Raw genomic sequence first — 6,955 nt, 5'->3', positions numbered from 1 at the left:
TTCCTTAAAACCGAAAACGGCATTGGTGGGTACATATTTACTTCTTTATCCTTTCTTCATTTCCTGCTTTACCCTCGTCTTTCAAATTTCATGGGACCCACAAGCATATAAATAATTAATTTCACTATCACATAGGTGCGTCAATGTGACCGTTTGAGCGTGTCAAATATCATTTCTCAATAAATTAACCATGGACGAGTTCTTTATTTTTTAAATGATTAAAAAAAGTAATTGTAAATTAAAATTAATTTATAAATAAATTGGAAGTAAAAATTTGAAATTTTATGTAACCTTTTTACAAATTAAATTTACTTAAATTAATTTTAATTTATATAAACCCAATTTCATTATTTTATTTTCAAATTTATTAGTTGAAACTTATATTTATTCATTATTCTATGATAAGAAAATTTTTGAGTTGCCTAATAATACAGGAAGAAAGGGAAACATAAGACAAAATAATTATATTTTATTGAAAGCTAAAATACATATAAGTAAGAAGATAATTGCATTCGAAGAAAAAGATAACTCAGTAATATGATGGTATAGGTGGGGCTTTGTGTGGTGGTGGTGGAATTGGTATTTGGGATGGTGGTGGTGCCTGGTGTGGTGGTGGCGGTGAATGGTGGGAGTGGTGGTGGTGGTGGTGGTGGTTGTATGGTGGTGGTGCTTGGTGGGGTGGGCAATGGTGTGGTGGTGGTGCTTGGTATGGTGGTGTAGGTGGTGGTTGAAGTGGTGGGCAGTGGTGTGGTGATGGAGGTGGTGGTCTATGTGGTGGTGGTGGTTGGTGTGGTGGTGGTGGTTGGTGTGGAGGTGGTGGTTGGTGCGGTGGTGGTTGATGTGGTGGTGGTGGTTGGTGTGGTGGGCAATGGTGTAGAGGTGGTGGTTGGTGCGGTGGTGGAGGTGGTGATTGGTGTGGTGGGCAGTGGTATGGTGGTGGAGGTGGTGTTTGGTGTGGTGGACACCCTTTATCATTATCACATTGAGATAGATTAATGGGTCCTCTTGCTTCTGTCTTCATCATGCATAAATCTACATCACAAAAATCTAATTAAGAACAATGTCAATTCAATTTTTTTAAATAAAATAGTAAACTTAATTCCTCACAAAAACTATGTCAAAGATTTGATTTCATAGTAAAAAAATCAAATGTGTAGTGTAGAAGAAAATGACTCATTTGAAATGAGAAACTAAAGAGAGAATGAACATAACATCATTAATAACCTGAAGTCATGATGAAAATGGTTAACAAGAATGTCATATTGAAAATAGAACATGTTGAAGGTCCCATGTTGTTCATTGAATATGTTATTCAGCCACAACTATTCATCTATTTATACTCAAATGGTGGAAGCAATTTCAAACAAAAGACAAAAAAACATAAATATGTCTTTTTAGAAAGTAATTGTATTAACTTATACATTCAATGAAAGTTTATTGCTTTGTACTTTTGTTAATTAATTGTAAATTACGTATAAGTGTAATAATGTATGTTTTCATTAGAAGCAATGATATATGTTCACTTTAATTTTATATATATATATATATATATATATATATATATATATATATATATATATATTTTGTTTACTAACTTATGTAATCTCTTAAAGTGTATCAAATTTTAGTTGACAAAAAAATTCTTTATTCATAAAAAAAGACATACTTTAAACACAGAGATATTTTAATAATTTGTATTTTTAATTTAAAATAAATAATAAAAAAATAAGAAATTATTCAAATACTCTTAACCTCAAAACTTAAAATCCATAATATATGAGAGTATTGTTGTCAACTAAAATTTGGTACACTTTAAGAGATTATATAAGTTAGCAAAATATATATATATATATATATATATATATATATATATATATATATATATATATATATATATATATATATATATATATATATATATATAAAAGAAAAAATTAAAAAAAAAGATATTTTTTTTAAATTATAAATTAAAAAATGATTAATAATAAGTTTATTCGACTTTACATTAATTTGAGGTTAGTGAGAAAAAAAATTGGGACAAAATGAAATAATATATTAGTACGAGGATGATGAATCTAATTTATTTTTATTTGTTAGTGCAAAAGTAATTTATATACATGTTCATCATAATACTTTTACTTTAATTTGTACAATCTTAAATGACATATAATACTAAAAAAATTAATTGAAGCCGTATAAGCTATAAAAAGTATTATTACTCTTTTATTAAATAACAAACACCTTTACGAATCATTGAATTATAAGGTTTCCTGGAATTTGAGAGAAACAAATTTTAGTGTGGATCGGGTTGACTACGAATGTTACTTAGTCGAATTGATTATGAATGCTATTTAGTCGAATTGATTATGAATGGTGCTTACTTATCATCTGATTCTCAACAAAACATTCTATAAGTTATCATTTCGTTATATGTGCAGATAATCATTTAAAAATTATCTGTAAATATTTTAAAATACGAATTTGCAAATATTTTAAAAATATATTTTATAATTTTTTTAAAAAATTAAATAAAATTAAAAAATATATAAAATATAATATAAATTAAATTAATTATAAATTAAAATTTAATTTTAATTAATCTTACCTGATAAAATATAATTTTTTTTAATTTTAATCATAATTATATTTAATATAATAAAATATAAATTAAATTATTTTTAATTTTAATTTTAAAGGTATCGAATATATATGATACGGATGATATAATACTTACATTTCATCCATTTATAAACAAATATTAAAATATTCTTTATCGACAAATAATAAATACTCCATATACAAAATAATAAATACTCACAAATACAAATATTTTGATAATCATGACTGTATATTTTATTAATAATGCTTTGTTAATTAATTATGAATTAGATATGTAATATTGTATGTTTTCGTGGAAATAATGGTATACATTCACACTAATTAATTAATTATATATATATATATATATATATATATATATATATATATATATTTTAAATATACAAATATTTTGATCATTATGACTGTATACTTTATTAATAATATTTTGTTAATTAATTATGAATTAGATATGTAATATTGTATGTTTTCGTGGGAAATAATGGTATACATTCACACTAATTAATTAATTAATTAATTAATTATATATATATATATATATTTTTTTTTTTTTAAATTATACATTAAAAAGAAAACTCAAGTTTAAATTAATTTGAGATTAGTAAAAAGGAAAGAAAGGTTAAGATCAAATGAAGTAATTTATTAATATGAGCATGATGAATCTAATTTATTATCTGATTTTCCACTCTAAAAGTAATTTATATTTATTAAAAAACTCATGTATGTATACAGTGACGTTTTTAATATAGCAGATCTTAAAAGAAGTCGAAATTTATAATATAATATAACAAATTTATAAATTACATAATTTATATATAGAATATTATTTTTTAAAGGTATAATACCTATTTGGTCCCAATTTTGGTTGCGAATGTTTGAAATGGTCCTAATTTTTTTTTGTTTAATGTTGTCCTAAAGAATGTAATTTGTGTTCAATTTGGTCCTTTTTGCAAACGTCATTTAAATCATTAATGGCCAGATGTGCAATTACAGAGTGAAATGTCATGTATTCGCTTACGTCATCAGCCACGTTGACACATCATCATCTTCTCCACAGGAACCCTAGTTCCCTAACCTAACCAATGTCGTCATCAGCCACGTTGTGCCGCCACCATGAAACTGTGTCGTCACTAGACGACCACCAAACACCAGCATCGGACCACCACCCATCATCCTCACCAGCATCATCGCTGGTAGCCACCACCGTCACCAATACAGAACGCGAACGCCAAAGTCGTGAGTCCTTCATCATCTTCAGCGTCTTCCTCGACTTCCATCTCCACCATGAAACCCTTATCAGGCTACCATTCTCCACCACCATCAAACTCACCATCAGCCGCGGGATCCTCTACCAAATAGCGATTTCATCTTCTCCATCCACAAACACCGAATTTGCAATAAGAAAAACAACAAACCCAACAACCATCGCGAATCCTCCATTAATGCGTAAACCCAGAATGCAAAAATGTGAAACAGAATTGTGTGTTCTCCATTAGTCTCCTCCACTCGCGCGCAATGTCTCCATTCACCCCATGCAAATCATTCCCAAAAATCATATTGAAGCGGTCATTCTTGAAAGCACCATCGTGCCGCCATGAGCCGCGAATAAAAGGGGCAAGATGCTATCTCCGTTTCTTCTTGTTGCACATAAGGAAGCTTTCCCTTACACCACCTTTGCATCGGAAACCCTACAATCACAAGCACAGATCTGCAACAGAAAAACTTTTTCTTCGTCTCTGATCGCGCAACACCAAGGAAGAAGAGCAACAAAGGACTCCACGTAAAAGAAATAGAATTTCAAAAATAATAAATCCAACTCACAACGCCACAAAGGACTCCACGTAAGCCAATACATGACATTTCACTCTGTAATTTCACATCTGGACATATGTCCGTTAACGATTTAAACGACGTTTTAAAAAAGACCAAATTGAACACAAATTATATTCTTTAAGACTACATTAAACAATAACAAAAAATTAGGACCATTTTGAACATTCCCAACCAAAATTGGGACCAAAATAGGTATTATATCTTTTTTAAAATGTCATTCTATCATTGAGAAATATGACATTTTAAAGTATAGTTTTTTAATAAATCATTATATTTTTTATTTATCTTTTATTTCTAATTTGGTATTCTCTCTTTTATATACTCCCTCCTTTTAATTTCTCTTCCTTTTGTAATATCTCATTTTTCCCAATTTAATGCACATATCCTGTGTCTTCCTTCTGATAAGTTAAAATTTGTGAGATAAATTTTTCATCTTCCCTCTATAATATTTTCAGAAAATATCATGTTCATAAGACGTTTGAAAATGTTATACGATAAAACAAAATAAAAACCACAATTTACACCAATTTTGATAATGATTTACTTAAGGAAATATGGTTTTAGTTGATAAACTTAGACATGAAATTAATTTGTTTTAAATTTTTATATATTTTGATCCTAGACTTAGGAATGTACTATAAACTAATTTACATTAACATATAACAATTATAAACCACTAAAGTATATAAAACAGTTAATATTAAGCACTTATAGTAAAGAGAACAAGACAACATCATAAACTTAATCACACCCAGAATGTTTACGCTCCAACTCAATCACAAGATAATCCAATTGACATTACTTCCTTGTTCAGAAACCTCAAACACCTTATAACATTATTAGAGTAGCAACCAAAACATAGTAGTATCATGGACATAAAATAAATTCAAGCAGCTCATCAATATAATTTTATTCAATACTATATATAAACGAAGCAATTTCAGATAAAACAAATAAACAATCAAGCACAACACCGCAATATAATCATACCTAAAACAACCATAAAGATACACAACAAAAACTAGACGAGCTCACTCCCCAAGGCCCCAAAATATTTTTAAAAATCGTGCTGTGATACCAAATGTAACATCCCAATTTTCTGGGATGTCTCGATTACGAGTAAAATTTAAATTTTTAAAATCATAATACCATATCGGTAATCCTCTTATATAATACCGAAATTTGTAAAATAAAAATGAAGTAAAACAAACCAGATTACATTGTCTCTAACATTTGTAGTACAAAAACTTTAAATAAAACAAGTCTTTTTCCCACTCTCGCGTCTCTATCATGCATCTGGAGCATCTGCAACATCTGCTCTTGTATAACCAAAAGTTATATGATCATTGCAAGACACACACAACCAGAAACAAATATGGGTAAGCTACCATAGCACAACCAATAACAATAAAATATGTACATAAGAAGCAACTCAACTTAATAATAAAACATTATCTACAATGCTATCATACTAACATAATTGTTTCTACACCGTGATCATCACCAACATTCTCATTAACTATATCATTACTATACCATCAACGTTATCCTTACCAATATTGTCTGTAAACACAAAGTCACTACGAATTCCCAACATCATCATGAAGGACCTTAATCTGTCTCTTGTACCCAATCATACCACCTGTAGCTTCTCCATATAGGCTCATAATCATACCACATGTAGCTTCCTCATACATACTCGTAACCATACCACCTGTAGCTTACCCATACAGGCTCGTAACCATACTACTTGTAGCTTCCCCATAGAGGCTCATAATCATACCACATGTAGCTTCCCCATACAGGCTCATAATCATACCACATGTACCTTCCCCATATAGGCTCATATCATACGGTAGATAGTCTAAAACTCGGGATTTACTAAGTACAGGATAGACACATCCATCTCTTCAAGTGTATACCACTAACAAGACGTCAATTTAATTCTCAAGACATTAAAATTCATAGCCTATTTGATGTATCTCCACTTATTAGTTTTACAACTCTCAATACAAGAAGTTAACCAAACATAATCCATAGTCAAACTGAATACTATCGACACTTCCCTTCTCATCACTTACACATCAATATATAGTCTTATGTAAACCCAATATAAATTTCTATAATATTTTAAGATTCACGACTCAATCCAAAAATAATAAATCATTATTACTTTAATTAATCATTAAAACCTTATTATTTATCTTTTTAGAAGTAAATTAATTTCTAATTCGAAATTATTTAATTTTAATTAATTTTATTTCCAATTAATTTAAAAATAAATTACTTTCCTTTTTACACAAAATTAATTCCCTTTCCAATAATTTAATTTGATTTCCAAGTAATTACTAAATAAATAATAATAATTTCCTTCTTAAAATTAAAATAATAATTATTATAAATTAATATTTTCATCTCTCTACATTTTAATTATTAATTAAAATAATTATAAATTCTGCACAACCCAAACTAGGTTCAAACATGGGCCTATAACACAATCAAA

General features: G+C 28.5%; 1 long non-coding RNA gene across 1 annotated transcript; it reads right to left on the bottom strand.

The window, feature by feature from the left end:
• Window positions 1–449: 449 nt before the first annotated feature.
• LOC148195425 (uncharacterized) lies at window positions 450–1,307 on the bottom strand. The gene is made up of 2 exons (XR_015781050.1): window positions 1,225–1,307; window positions 450–1,032 (listed from the first exon to the last, which is right to left on the bottom strand). It is a non-coding gene; the product is annotated as an uncharacterized LOC148195425 (long non-coding RNA).
• Window positions 1,308–6,955: the final 5,648 nt, after the last annotated feature.

The sequence above is a fragment of the Vigna umbellata genome, chromosome 7 (genome assembly GCF_029865625.1).
Source record: "Vigna umbellata cultivar VRB3 chromosome 7, Vumbellata_1.0, whole genome shotgun sequence".
Lineage (NCBI taxonomy): Eukaryota > Viridiplantae > Streptophyta > Magnoliopsida > Fabales > Fabaceae > Vigna > Vigna umbellata.
The sequence above is the reverse complement of the archived record's forward strand: the minus strand, read 5'-3'. Positions and strand labels throughout refer to the sequence as shown.